At 40.5% G+C, this 15584-nt stretch overlaps 1 non-coding gene across 1 annotated transcript; it reads right to left on the bottom strand.

Annotated features, from left to right (window-relative positions):
- Positions 1–2667: 2667 nt before the first annotated feature.
- On the bottom strand, positions 2668–2742 carry Trnas-uga (transfer RNA serine (anticodon UGA)). Its single transcript has one exon. It is a non-coding gene; the product is annotated as a tRNA-Ser (tRNA).
- Positions 2743–15584: the final 12842 nt, after the last annotated feature.

The following is a 15584-nucleotide window of genomic DNA, read 5'->3' as shown; positions in this document are numbered from 1 at the left end:
GTAAGAAGATATGTTAATAAGTTAAACGAAGTAAACAAAAGGAGTCAAGAGGTCGTGGGAGAGAGTTTTCGCATGGGACAATTCCAGTTAAGAGAAGTCAGGGAGATGGTGTAAGAGATACTGAGAAGAGAAACAATAAACAGATCGTTGGCTATAGTTGCACATTGATGATAATGTGCGTATTGGTTGAAGTTATTTCTTATACTGTATATACTCGCTAGATACGATGGAGCACTAAGGAAGAAGCTATGGGACTTGCTGATTTGAGATTATGTGAGTGATGTTAGGTAGCACTGAGATGACAAGAATTTGAGTATAACATAAGTGCAGGAATGCTGCGCTGTGTGGGTATAGGATGAGTGAAACAATTCGTTGGGTTAAATGTTAGTTTCAAAGAGAGTATGATATGTGTATCTCCATGTACTGTCAACAAGACAGATGGCTGAACTGTAGGAGAAATACCATGATAAAGAAAAAGATTAAGAGATGAGAAAAGAATGAACTTTAGACGACTCAAGAAGAAGGAAGGAGCAAGGTAATCACGTCTCTAGAATCAAAGACAGACAGACCATGAACCATTTCGAATGCGAAAAAAGTTAACCAAGGTCAAAGTGAAACAAAAGATAAGGTAAGCTGACACCGAAACAAATAACATGTGAAGTAAGAAAACTTGGTTGTGTATTTTTCAGGTACGAATAACAGAACCATATGCTTGTGCTTATGTTTCAGATATACGATCACCACGATTCAGAGAACTCACAACATTCGATATAAAAAAATTCATATAATAGAAGGTAATAGATTAATAGAGAATCTATATTATCAGATGAAATGTATAAAATCAAGATAGAAGAAGATGGGTAAAATGGTAGGACGGTAGAATGTGTAGGGTGGCGACTGTAGATTTGGAATACAGATAAACTGTTGGAAGCAAGCTGGTAATTGAAAATCGTCTACTAAGTATCAATAGACCTCTCAATGATAACCAGTGGTATTTATGAATATAAATAACTTCATGAAAATAACATAAACCTCACCTGAGCTCCTAATGAAAATAAATTGATGAGTGGAGAATAAATGAAACTGTTGTTACGTAAACGAAAATTTTAAGAAAGAGAACAGTAATTACAACTTAACTACCATGATATAAATTAAATGGATAAAGATGAGTTTTTGAAAGAATAAAAAAGTGTAAATGAACTGATGCTGAAAGGAAAAGAATCAGTAAAATTAAAAGCCTGTGTACAGCAACAAATAACGACAAACTGACTTTAACAGAAACTTGTGGATAGAGTGAAACGTTTTATCCAGTGCGAGGTGGTTATCGACCTTCTCAGAAATGAAGGCTGATCACGATTCAATATGTTTGGCGGATGGAAAGAGACTAAATAATTCAACTTCTATTAATCTTGTGACACCATTAAGTAAGGAAATGAAATTATTATAATTTTGCTCATACATCTGTATTTGAAACAAACGCGAACATCTGTGATGATATGATAGAACTGAACTCTTTTAAGATATATTATGGTCACTATGAAACTTCAGCTAGCGATTTCAGACAGTTCACTTTGTTGTTAAACCATTGTTAATATGTCACAATGAACTATACTTGTTACAGTGAACACCGAACACAGGAACTAATTCCATACCTCTTGTACCAAACGGCTGATTATATCAGTATCAAGTGACGAACCAGTTTCGCGCCTCAGGCCGACAATAATATCTCGTGTATTGTTTTTTCTTTCAGGGGAGACTAATCAGTTTATCTTGACCATGACGTACGAACACTATTCGGATATGTAGTGTAAAAATTTGTTTTTGTTTTTATTTGTTGCTTGAACTATAACTGTATGTGGGGAATACATGTACGACTTAATACGTGGCTCCACAGTTTTGTATCACTGTTGATTAATTGTTGCAGCACACGATTTGTATTACTATTTACAGATCTGTAGATTACTTTTGACGCACACTGACACAAGTTTCAAGTTTTTGTGAAAAGTTAGATTTTTGTGTTGTATGTGCCCTCAGTTTTGTTTATGTTTTGTGCCATGTATGTTGTTGTATATATGTACTGAATTTCATATATCTTGTGCTATATATGTCATTGTGTGACAATGTACTTTCAAGTGTGTTTTACATTGTTTACCCTGTCTTAACGTATATACGAAAAAAGACTGAATGACTTAATTTTTTAAAACTGTTTTTAAGTGAGAGGGAATCATTAATCGATGGAAAGTATGACTGAGCCTAAGCCAATAATGAGTGAATGAGAACTTAAACTAATAACGCATTCAGAATGAGACTTTTACTCTGCAGCGGAGTGTGCACTGATATGAAACTTCCTGGCAGATTAAAACTGTGTGCCCGACCGAGATTCGAACTCGGGACCTTTGCCTTTCACGGGCAAGTGCTTTACCACCTGAGCTACCGAAGCACGACTCACGCCCGGTACTCACAGCTTTACATCTGCCAGTATCTAGTTTCCTACCTTCCAAACTTTACAAAAGCTCTCCTGCGAACCTCGCAGAACTAGCACTGCTGAAAGAAAGGATACTGCGGAGACATGGCTTAGCCACAGCCTGGGGGATGTTTCCAGAATGAGATTTTCACTCTGCAGCGAAGTGTGCGCTGATATGAAACTTCCCGGCAGATTAAAACTGTGTGCCCGACCGAGACTCGAACTCGGGACCTTTGCCTTTCACGGGCAAGTGCTCTACCAACTGAGCTACCGAAGCACGACTCACGCCCGGTACTCACAGCTTTACTTCCGCCAGTATCTCGTCTCCTACCTTCCAAACGTTACAGAAGCTCTCCTGTGAACCTTGTAGTCAATGACGAAGATGAGCATAAAATTCCAACGACACGTTATGACAAACTTCCTTTATGCACTTACGCTATAGCAAGTTTGAGACTAACTGCACGTGCATACATTTAAAGAGAGCAGGAAAATGTTATGTGACCGTTTCTTCCAGACCGTCCTGTAACACACGTAAAGCAGTACCTCTCACTACAGACAACTCGGTGTCCGACCACCTTCACTTAACGACCGAGAGCAGCGGCGTTTGAGTGGGTGGTAAGTGCTAACAGACAAGCAACAATGAGTGAAATAACCGCAGAAATCGGTGGAGAAAGTACGACGAACGTATCAGTTAGGAGAGTGTGGCGAAATTTGGCGTTATGGGATATGAGAGCACACGATCGACGCGAGTGTGGCGCAGACACCTCGAATCCATGGCCCCAACAAGGCACTGTGCAATCTGGTTGTGGCTCCATAATGGTGTGGACTGTGTTTACGTGGAATGGACTGGGTCCCCTGGTCCAACTAAACCGATACCTGGGTGGAAGGCGTTATGTTCGGCTACTTGAAGACAGCCATTCATGGACTTCATGTTCCAAAACAACTCTGTATTTGCCTGGTGGGTCCCTTCACATGGGGGCGAATGTCTGTTTTGCGCATGGGGGCCGGGAAATAATTCCTTCCAGGTTATGGCCCTACTGTGCTTCATTATTCCTTTGCGGACTGCATCTTGCTTCCATAAAGGTTTCTCATTTAGCTGTGCATTCAGTTTACAATCAGGAGACAAAAGCCATGGGATACCTCCCAATATCGTGTCGGACCTCCTTTTGTCCAAAGTAGAGCAGCCGCTCGATGTGGCATTGACTCAACACGTCGTCGGAAGTCCCCTACAGAAGTATTGAGTCATGCTGTCTCTATAGCCGACCGTAATTGCGGAAGTGTTGCCGGTGCAGGACTTTGTACACGAACTGACCACTCGATTATTCTGTATATGGAGGAGGCGCAATACTTTTAAGCAAACAAACAGAAATACCATTATTAATATTAGCTTTTAAAAACCCTCAATAACTCATTTTGCCCCATCACCAAATATTCATGTAATAAATGAACTTGAAAATTAGAATAAATTCTCGAAACGCGTTGTGCTAAGCAGCAAAAAATATGTAATTAGTGTAATTTTCATTACTTAAATCATGAATGACACAGTTGCAGGTTTTGCCAAAACATTTAATATGACGAACGAAATCAACAATTTAGCAACACTTCTTTCGCATCAACGATGCAGGAACTTAATTACTTTTGCTACGGCGTCATGAGAATTAGTCTGGTATTTATGTTCAAGGAGAATGGAAAGTAGCACATACCACCGCAATACACACGAAAGAAAATAAACGTAATCCATTGAGTTATAGATCCATTTCATTGAAATCGACGTGTAGCAGAATGTGAGAACAAATACTTCGGTCCAACGTTATGAAGCACTCCGGAATGTATCACCTATTGACAGCAAACCAGCAGGGCTTTGGGAAGCAAAACTTGTGAGGCACACCTGGCACTTTATTAGCACGACGTACTGTGTACAGGGGCTCTCAAATTGATTCCGTATTTATAGAGTTCCAAAAAGGCTGTTGATAAGGGGCTTGCAACCACATTGCTTTCCTATGGGCTATCGACTCACAGATGTGCGACTGGATTCGTTATTTCCTGTCTGGAAGGCAGGAAGGCAGTAATGCGATGTAGACCTTCTGCTGTCTCCAATATATATAAACTGTTTAGCAGGAAATCGAGACATTCTCTTAGAATTGTGGCAGGTGGTGCTGCCGTGTAGTAATCTCCTCGGAAGAGCAAAGCGAATTGCACAGTGATGTTGAAAATATATCTTCACAGTGCAAAATGTGATAACTGACAAATGTTTGAGGTTCTCCACATGATTACTAAGAAGGTTCCGTCAAGCTTCGAGAAATCGATAAGTAATACAAATTGGGGGATTACAGATGTAACAAAAGTCCTAGAGGTTACAAATATAATCTACGTAACTGGAAAACGACGATGAAACAAATATTTGGATACTGACACAACCCTTCAAGACTCATCAGTCTGCTAAGAAGACTGCCAGCACTACGGTTATGCGACCTCTTCTGGAATATTGCTGAGTACTGTGCGATCATTCTCTGACAGGCTGGACGAAGGACATCGAAAACAATGAAAGAATGTAGCTCTTTTTGTAGTGCAGAGAATTAGGGGAGCGAGTCTCGCTGACGTTTTTCTTGCTCTTGAGGTTGGAGAGGGGAGCCGGCAGGGGAACAAGCTGGAGACGCAATGTTAAAGCAAACGCTTTTTCACTGAGGCACGTTATTTCCACGATATTTCAACCACCATCTTCCTCCTCCGAATGCAAACAGTTTTTGTTGCCTCCACCGTACAAAGGATGATATTACAACTGTAATAACATAAGAGAAATTAGAACTCGCAGTTAAAGATTCTGGTGTTCGTTTTTCTCCAGCTTCATACGTGAGTGGAACGGTCGAGAAGCTGAAGCGATTCTATGAATCCTTTACGAAACACTTAACTTCGAGTTACAGAGTAATTGTGTATCATTGTGATGTTAATGCAGTGCCTCAGCAGAGCATAATTTCCGTCGTGCAGCACTTATTGTGTCAGAGTCATTGAGCACAGTTTGTAAGTGCTCAAAATGTAAATGATATAATGATACGTACAGACAATAATTTGGCAAGGTTCCCACTAAAATTATTTACTTTTACCATACGCTTAGTTATCTTTATAGAATACATATTTCCCTAGGGCGAGATCTAATGCAGAGCGCTTACACGAAAGAATAGTTCCCTGCGCCGTCTAGCATATTTTATATCTACATTTTTCCTGAGCGTATTCTTTAACTTATTTCTCGTTAAATATTTGAACGCAACGTCGAAAGTAGGTGTGCCTGCTGATGTTATAGCAATATAGCTGTAGCTTCGTTAGTTTAAACTACAGTTTTGGCTAGCATAGATGAATCGTTTGATCCTTCAAGGCGTGAGCGTGGTTTTGCGGCCTGGCCTGTACTACCAGCGCCTCGCGAGCTACAGGCCAGCCAGGTGGACGGCTGACTGATAGGCCAGCGAGCTACAGCGCGTTTCCGAGGCGAGACCGAAGCGAGCGAGCCGGCAGTGGCAGTCCAACACCGCCTCCCTCCCCCCTTTCCTCGTCCCACAGGCATGGCTCTGACTCTGCCGCTCCTTTTGCCACAAGTATATTTGCTTCCTCTCCTGGCATCAGTATAAGAGCGGCAAGCGGAAATATACGTAAGGCTGTCTGCTGCAGTGGCTCACTGGGAGAGACCAACTCGAGATAGAGTCGTTGCACTTATTGAAGAAGGTGCACGTTCAATCAGAGAGGCTGGCAGAAGGAATGGCGTGCCACTGCAACGAGATGGTGCGGGAACTGCCTTGAGAGTGGCACTACCAACAGAGCTCCTGGCTCAGGCAGGAAGAGAGTGATCTTACAGCATGAGGGGGGCGAAGCTAGTGTCTAAGATAGAGAAAATCCCTTTCTGAACGCGAAGCAGCTGCGGTAGGAGACCAAGTCCCTCGGCTCCAGTGACACGATTCGCCGAAGGATGAGGGATGATGGACTGTACGCGTGACAATCCGCCGTGAAATAAGAGCTCAGCGAAGACAATGTTTCAAACCGACTGGCATTTGCGAATTCCATTTGAGTACGTCGCGGGAAAGTTTTCACTGAGGAGTAGATATTTTCCACCAGTAACGACGGTCCAAGACTCGTTTACAGCACGCAAGGAACTCGCCATCGACGCCAATATGTAAACACGACGAGAAGAAGAGGGCGGCTATCTATTTCTTGTTAGAGATGGATTTCTGCGAAAGGAGCAGGAATTCTTCACAGGATAGAAGGAACTCTCGAAAGTGAGCAGTAAGCCCACATATCTGAAAATGTGATGCTTCCATCAGCGCGAAAGTTGTACGGAGAACAGGATTTCACATTGTAAGAGGATCATTCTCCTGTTCACTAGTCTGTAATTGTTCAGCAGGAACTCTCCACGATTGGCGTCACCGTCATGGACTGGCCGCCACAGACTGCTGATATGAACCCTATGAAAAACATGTGGGCTGAGGTCGCCAGAACGATAATAGATATCTGGCCACGGAACCAACCAACTACAGCTGCGGCTCTTTGAGACTGCGTTCTTGAAGCATGGGAGGAAGTTGCTTCTTCAGGCTGTTACGTGCGAAGGCTTATAGGTTCTATGCCAAGGCAAATGATAGAAGTACAAAATAATGTAGGATTCAGGATAAAATATTAAGAGTTCTTAAAATGAATTGTTATGTCGTCGTTTTCTTCATTTTTCCCCATTGTGATCCAGTGGGAGATCACTTGGCAAAAGATAACATACAATTTGAGTTAGTTTTCCTTTGAACTGCGTTTTTAATTGAACTGAGGTTCATTTGAAAAAAAGGTTTGTTAAATATTCTATTATTACTTAATTTATACTCTGCGTAGATACTTACAAAGTAATCAGGAGGAGGAGGAATTTGCGTTTAACATCCTGTCGACAACGAGATCATAGCACAAGTTCGTATTAGGGAAGGATGGGAAGGGAAATCAGCCGTGCCATTTCAAAGGAACCATCCTGGCATTCTCCTGAAGCTATTTGGGGAAATCACAGAAAACTTCAATCAGGATGGCCGGACGCGTCCGTATGAGAGTCCAGTGTGCTAATGACTGCGCCACATCGATCGGTACAAAGCAATCACTTTAGATGAACGCTTTAAAAGTATTTTGTGTGATTTCAAATAATCGCTCTCTCTTCCCCTCCATCCATTAATACACCCTCCGTCCTCTAAAAATTATACAAACGATTTCGTCTTACATTTATTCGTTGTTAATTACTCCTCCAATCTCTCTCTCTCACTGTCTCTCGCCTCTCTTACATTATCACCTCAGTTGCCCTTCTACTCCATTCTCCCAAAACGTTATTTCGAATCTAGCGGTTTCCATTGAATCTATATGTTGTCGTTTAATTTTTGCTTTCTTTTACTGTCCTCTATTATTCCTCTCTTAACCTCTGACACCGTATTCTTTTACATCCCCTTACCCATAATTCATTCTCCATTCTGAAAAGTCCCTTTCTTTTCTCTCTGTCCTAAATACGAGTAAAAAGAACTGTGGCATACGACTAAGTAAGGAATACTTTGCAAGTTTTTCACTCTTATTTTGCACTTCTGCGCTCCTATCCATTCCTAGATCCCTCCCCCCTTCCTGCTGCCCCTCCCTTGACATCTGCATTCACATCTACATGAATGCTCAAGAGTTCACAATTAAGTGCTTGGCAGAGGGTTCTTTGAACTACTGTTACATTATTTCTCTACCGTTCCAGTCTCAAAAAAGCGCACGTAAATAACGAAAAAATAAACCTTCAGAGCAAGCCGTGATATTTCCTATCACAATGGTCATGTTTTATATGTATGTCAGATTTGACAAAATATCGTAGCATTCAGAGGAGGAGGTTAGCGATTGGAATTTAGTGAGAACACCACCCCGCAGTGTAAAAGGCCTACGTTTCAATGATTTCCGTCCTGAATCGTTTACCATATCCATGACACAATCTCCCCTATTCCTGATAATACAAAACGAGCTGCCCTTCTTTGAACTCCTTCGACATCTTCCGTCACTGCTACCTCATAGGTATCCCATACTGGACAGGAATACTCACAAAAAGGACGGATAAGTGTGTTATAGACGGTCATTTTAATTGATTTGTTGCATCTTCTACGTATTCTACCAATAAAACGCGGTCTTTGGGTTTCCTTCCCTAAAGTATTTTCCATATGACGGTCCCAGTTTAAGTTGTTCGTTATCGTAGCTCCTAAATATTTAACTGAATTGACAAATCTTTAAAGGTGATTGATTTGTTGTGTAAGCGAACTTTAACGGAATTCGTTTTCGATGAGACGTTGTACCACAATCCTCCTTCCTTTCTTTTAACCTCAATATGACTGCTGAAGGAAAGTGTAGCACGGAGTTTAATTGGTCGTCACACTTGCCAATTATCAGATACACGGTCATTGACCACAGTAGTAAATCGCAGAAACGTCCTTCATCATCGCCTGTTTGTCTTCTTGAATGTGCTGATAATTTACCTCAAAATGAGCGTACTTTAAATGATGCAACTTGACTTTCTCGATAGCACTCAGTCTACATAGGGTGCGGCGGGGCGGGGTCGGTCGTCTGCATTCTCTCCTTCAATTATCGAAAGTCCACCTACCTCGGGTTGCTTCTTTCCGACGTTCCTTCACTCTGTAGTAGCTGATACGTGCTAGGCAGTGTAAAGCAGCGTTGATGAAACCACTACCGAATACCTAACACACAGAGGCCATGTAACTCGAGTTGAAAGTCAGTTCCTGAAAGTTAATTTTAAAAAAATCAGCCGTTCGGAGGATGCAGTCTACTTGCAGAAAGCATTTAAGATTAGACTGAATCTGCTTTTTATTCATATGGAAACACCTGAAATGGCTGTCGAGTCCGTATTTAATATGGTAATGCTCTATCATTCCAAGTTCACTGTCTGTACAACATAGTTTCATTCGAAAAGCGGCACGAATTTTTGCAATTCCGACCCAATTAATTTTCACGATTTACCAGGTTCCGACCCACAACTATTCGCGAGTTAAACATTCAGTCGTTTCAGTGGTCTTCTTCGAAAGAAGTGCTCGCGAAAGTATTCTGTACAGAGCACGAAACATGTGACGCGGAATTGTTACTACGACCAGAAAGTTCACACGCTTATAACTCTTAAACTATTTAATTTAGAAACACCAAAGTTTCATTAAAAAGTTCGTAACTCTAGTCGCTTCAGTCACGAGGTATTCGAACCGCAATTAACTCACTATTTCTTCATTTTTCATAGTATTTTTATGGAGCTATCTAACATGGTGTTATCCGTAGGCCGGTTAGCAAGGCACTATATCGAACTACTCTACTGACTGCCCATACCACTACATTCGCGCCGTAATAGCCTAATTCTGATTGGCTGTTGATCTAAATGACCATTCAGAATGTTCCTTCCAGATCATTCTCGTGGCAAAACTTACCTTATCCTGTCAAAAATCTGATAGTAATTAACGTCATTGAAACTTCAGTTTCTAGTATATTGTTTAATTCACACTACAAAATACAATCAAATAATAATTTTGACCGATTTTTGTATTACGTAATGCACAGTGACTAAAGTGATAAAGAAGAAAATTCTAATTAATTGATTTTTATGCACTGGTAACTTTATAATGGCTTCAAATGATAATGCAAGTCAATCTGTATTTGTTCCTAACGTGGTTTAAAAAACAAGCATTGGTTTTAGGACTTTAAGGTAATTTTCTTTATCTCTGGCACTATAATAAATAAAAATCTGAAATTTTGACAGCATCATTTCATTAATAACAAAAGGCTGTGTACCAAATTTGAACAAAATCGGATAATAACTAATATGGATTATTTACATTCGTAGAGGGTATGAATCTTCGTATTGACTGATTGTTACGCTATGCAGTTCTCACGGCAGGCAGCATCAGCTGCGCTGTGAGTAAAGCGACAAAAAAAAAAAAAAAAAAAAAAAACACACACACACACACACACACACACACACACATAGCCATCCTGCAGCCACCGCACCAAACGGCTGCGTGCCGTACTGCAACGAATGTCATCTCGTAATAACTTGCTACATTACAAGGGCGCATGTGTTTCGATTTGCCTCCACTGTTTTCACCCTTTATTACACATAAACAGAACACAATATCACAAATGTTAGACTTCCTCCGTTTGGACTCCGTTTTATAATGCGTAAACTATTCTTCTCATTATGTCAAAAATGAGAAATATTCAAGTTGCTATGGCACGAGCTATACTGCAAACCTGAACAAAATAAAACCATGGTTAAATACGCTTATAACAACATGCCTTACAAAATCGCCACGGATCATGCTGAGACATAGTACATTATATCATACACAACTTGACATAATATTATACTTGCTAATTCGAGCACAGAAAAGTCCGCTAGAGATCATAGTCTCTGTGCCTGTTGTGTCGCGATCACTTGGGCAGACGCTGGTCTGTATCAAGCGACCGCTGGCTGATGGCGCTGAAATTTGTCTTGCCATGACAGACCCCCATGAGTCCTTTCACAAACATGTTTCAGGAAGATTTTTCTATTACTGGCTGGTTACTAAATGAACGAAACTGATGCTCTGGGCAGACAGAATACGGCTTACAAAATAAAGGAAAAGGATGCGTTTGATATCATGGATTTGCGTTTGCACTGCATGATTTTGACTACTAAACCACGGATATTGCCAACAACAGCTCAAGTGGAAGTCAGCACTTCTCGTACCGTGTGCTGCGTACCCCATTATGACAAAAACTTGATGCTAACACATGTGAAATTGGTTGGACTGAGGCTAGCTTGTAATGACTAAGGTGTGGGTTCGATTCCCGATGGGGTACAAGTCTTTAAAGCTACAAGCGTACCCTCTTCACCTCCAGTACGCCAAGTAAACAAAGCAGGACTATGCCGTGGTTCCAAACCAACATTGAACATGACCCTTTGCCACTGATTGTAACAGAGTTTGATTACGCTGTCAGAGGCAGAAGTCGCTGCTTGCAGAAACTCTGTCTCTAGTGAGCTTTTTTACACTAGTAATAATAGTTTTAGTTCACAAACCAGTTGTCATGTAGGGTCATAGTACCTTCATTTCTTATTTTAAGTGACCTTGAGATTTTGAAAATATTGGCACTGGATTGCGATTGGAGCACAGATTCCAATGATTCTCTGCATTTGAACCATTCGAGACGACACTGACCCATCATTTCGTTGTTTCCTCACGATTCCAAACTCCTCCAGTCTCTAAAAACTGCGCGATCCCAACTATTTGTGAAAGGGAGTTTGATAGTTGACACCTGTTCGTCAACGATGATATGTACTGGGTTGGAGTCCCAGGCAGCACAGAATTATTCATTGCATTACCTCTAGCCGACCATGTGCCTATCTTGCTACTGGTGAGGTATATGTCATGTCTATTCATAGCTGTAAGAAATAGCAAAAGGTGTCAGGTTCGAATCCCTGCTAGGCAAAAATCATTTGTATCGTCGTTTAAGGTTCCAGTATCACTTGTGCTTAATTAACAACTCACGTAGGTACTGGACTCTACTCCTCGTCCATCACCACAACTTTACTTATCCAAAATGTTCAAATGTGTGTGAAATCTTATGGGACTTAACTGCTAAGGTCATCAGTCCCTAAGCTTACACACTACTTAACCTAAATTATCCTAAGGACAAACACACACACACCCATGCCCGAGGAAGGACTCGAACCTCCGCCGGGACCAGCCGCACAGTCCATGACTGCAGCGCCTTAGACCGCTCGGCACAACTTTACTTCATGGCGTTTCACACTTGTGCGTTGCACTTTATTACGTACCTTTCGTGGTTATTTCTCAGGGGCAATATAAGCTTCACGGGGTTCCCTGTGCAGTGTTAAATGTATCGCCATTTATTTCCAGATTCGGACATTCGGCCTTGTAAAATGATACTGGTGAACACTTCGTTATTTTACGTCTGCTTGTGCGTAATCGAGTCTCGATCAGACACGCAAGCTTTGTTTGGTTAACAGTGGTTTCGAATTCGGATCACAAACAACAACGACATGTCATTTAATGAGTGTGATAAGAGTTCTGTAGAGTCCCTTATTCTAAAGAAGTTTAATTTACAAGCATTAAGGTCTCATCTCTAATAACGTGTTTTCTAATATTTCTTGTATGACGATATTGGTTTGCATCTGGGCTGAGTGCCATAAAGAGCACTGTTCTCTAATAGTCTCTTGCGGTATCCATTGTGTAAAGTCAAGCGACTGTACTGGAGAGGTTTAGAGGACCTCCAACACAGCTACGTTACATTGGTTGCATACAGTCAGCTGCAGCCTAGAGTGGAATTCAGGATGGCCCGCTTTTTGTGTTGTCGAATGTAAATCCTCAGAATTTTCTTCCTCAAATTGAGACCTATGTTAGATACAAGTAGACTTATGTTGGCCAAGAACGCCATCTTTTCCTGTGCTAGTTTTTATTTTTATGTCCTCATTGGTTTGTCCATCATGGGTTATTCTGCTTCAAAGGTAGAACAATTCTATTCCTTAACTGCTTCTACTTCGTAATCATCAACTTTGATGTGAATTTTCCCGCTATTCTCATTTATGCTGCTTCTAAGTAGATCCTCTATTTTTTCCATTATTCTTGTTAGCAGCTTGGACACATAAGCTGTTAGGCTGATTATGGGATAGTTATCACACTTATCTACCGTTGCTGTCGTCGGGATTGTGTTGATGATACTTTTCCTAAAGTCTGGTGGCAATTACGACTCCAGTCTCAAAGAGTCTACACATCAACTTGAATAATCGTTTAGTTGCCCCCATAATGATTTTAGGGATTCTTATATAATGTTATCTACCACTTCTGTCTTATTTAATCTAAAGTCTTCAAAAGCTTTTTTAAATTCTAATTCTAACACTACACCCCTATCTCTTCCATTACGAATCAAATTTCATCTTCTATCATATCAGACAATTCTTCCCCTCATTGAGGCGGCCAGTGTATTCTTTCCACATAACCGCTCGTTCCTCTGTGTTTAACAGTGGAATTCCCATGAAGACAGTGGCAGAAAAAGTACCTCTGCAACCACAGGAAGTTGGCTTGCTGCGCATTAAGTCGACCGCCTTTTCAGGATTGTTTCTCAGCAATAGAATTTTCAATGTGCCTATCCTGATATTCTGTCTGCACTTAGTTCTATCATGGCTAGCTGTGCTTCGCGCCTGGTAATCCCCTGCTGCCTGCCGTTCCCGTCTCCCTCGAGTTGGACGAGGGTTGCTTGAATCAGAGGTGACTTTGTCACGTCTCTAACATTGTCGGATCCTTGTAACGTCACTATCAGAATAATATTAGTATACGATGCCTTTTTCCATAAAACAAACGTCTCCTTGCTAAGATTGCGTACGGGTACTATATACAAATGGCAATTTAAATCACTGTTATCTTTCGCGCCTTTACTCGCTGGTCCTCAGTGATATTGCAGATTCAGTCGATTACAATTTGTTCATTAGTATCGATACGCTGAGACTTTAAAAACGCGTATTGTTGGAGTTAGCACATAATACGCAATATGTCATATACTAAGACACTGATAATAAAGGTGAGAACTGTAGAAGAGAGTAATCTGTTATTTGAAAATGAACTACCGATAGTATTTATTATTAATTTACTTGAGCTATGATTTGTTCCAGGGGGATTAAAATCTTTGATATCTTTGACACTAACAGATTTATTATTATAGAGGAAGGATAAATAGTACATCTCACAGTGTTATATCTTTCCTAAAAGTAAATCGTAATCACGCCAAAGATTATTATCATTCTCAATTTAAAACGATAATTTTACCGATTGCTATTTATTTATCACATTTTTCCTCGACATTTTTCGACATTCTACATTACTTACTCACTAACTGATTCACCGAAGGAAACGGGAGAGTAGAATCTGTGCCTAAACAATTTCAAGTACATTTTCACACCAACAATGCAGTATATGCATACAAGGAACTAGTAACATCCATCCATGACAAGAAGTTAGTGACACACTCTCAGATTAGCCCCTTAAAGTCATGTGGTGTAATTCCACTTATTTTTTAATAGAATCCGGATCTTCTTCAGCAAGTGGCATACGATTAACTGTGACCATGGTGTAATTTGTAACTCGCGTAACAGTCGCGTGAGTAACAGCACACGTTTCTGCCGTAAGAAGAGACATCTATCTATTGATAGTTGTAGTGGTGTAGTTGGGAGTTACATAACTGTGCCTGTTATTATTCTGAGTTTTCCCTGTTCGGTGCGAATGGTCGGATCTGATTGTTCAAATAATAGGATTTTACTTGGTTAATCGTTTGAATTGTGTTGAGTGTGATTCACCATGAGATACAGTGATGAATACGGCAGCGGGGAACCAATTATTTTGGACCATAATGGATCCTGCAATGAATATTTTCCATTACATTCAGAGTCATTCAGTACTAAACAGTGTTTTTTAATGTCTCGTTATATTTTACTTTGCATCAAAATTTATAGTTTCCTGTGTTTGGATACTTTTACTAATATGAAGTATACACTTTAGATATACCAGCTGTAAGTAAACTCTACAATGTTATGTGGCCTGATAAAACAAAGAACTCCACACCATCGTCGAACAACAAAAACGGCAATAAAAATAAAGAACTGTTCAACATTTTTCATGCGAGCACTTATTGAAGAAGTGAAACACTATGCAAAAATGCTTCTAGGAAACAGTGAAAATCTTCGATGGTAGAATGGCCCGAGCCATTAAAAAGGTAAAATTTACGGAGGCTTGAGATGAAGTTAACAAGGTAAGGATGTTCCTGGTAACAAAACTACAGCAGAAAAAATGATAATAATGACCATTCTTCTCTTATCACACTGAGACAAGACCCCACGACGCAAAAAGAAGATATGTACCAGAGATGCCGCATATTCGACTGCTCTAAAATTTGTACAATAACGTGTTGAAGGTCAAAGAAAACAGCCAGTTGGAGAAAACATTTGTCGTAGAACTTCTAATGATTGCAACTTGCACTTACACGCTCCTCACGAGAACACTAGTGTAGAACGTGATACTATTGCTAATAAACTCAGGCAATCAAAACATAA

The sequence above is a fragment of the Schistocerca nitens genome, chromosome 5 (assembly GCF_023898315.1).
Source record: "Schistocerca nitens isolate TAMUIC-IGC-003100 chromosome 5, iqSchNite1.1, whole genome shotgun sequence".
Lineage (NCBI taxonomy): Eukaryota > Metazoa > Arthropoda > Insecta > Orthoptera > Acrididae > Schistocerca > Schistocerca nitens.
This window is presented reverse-complemented; position numbering and strand designations above follow the sequence as displayed.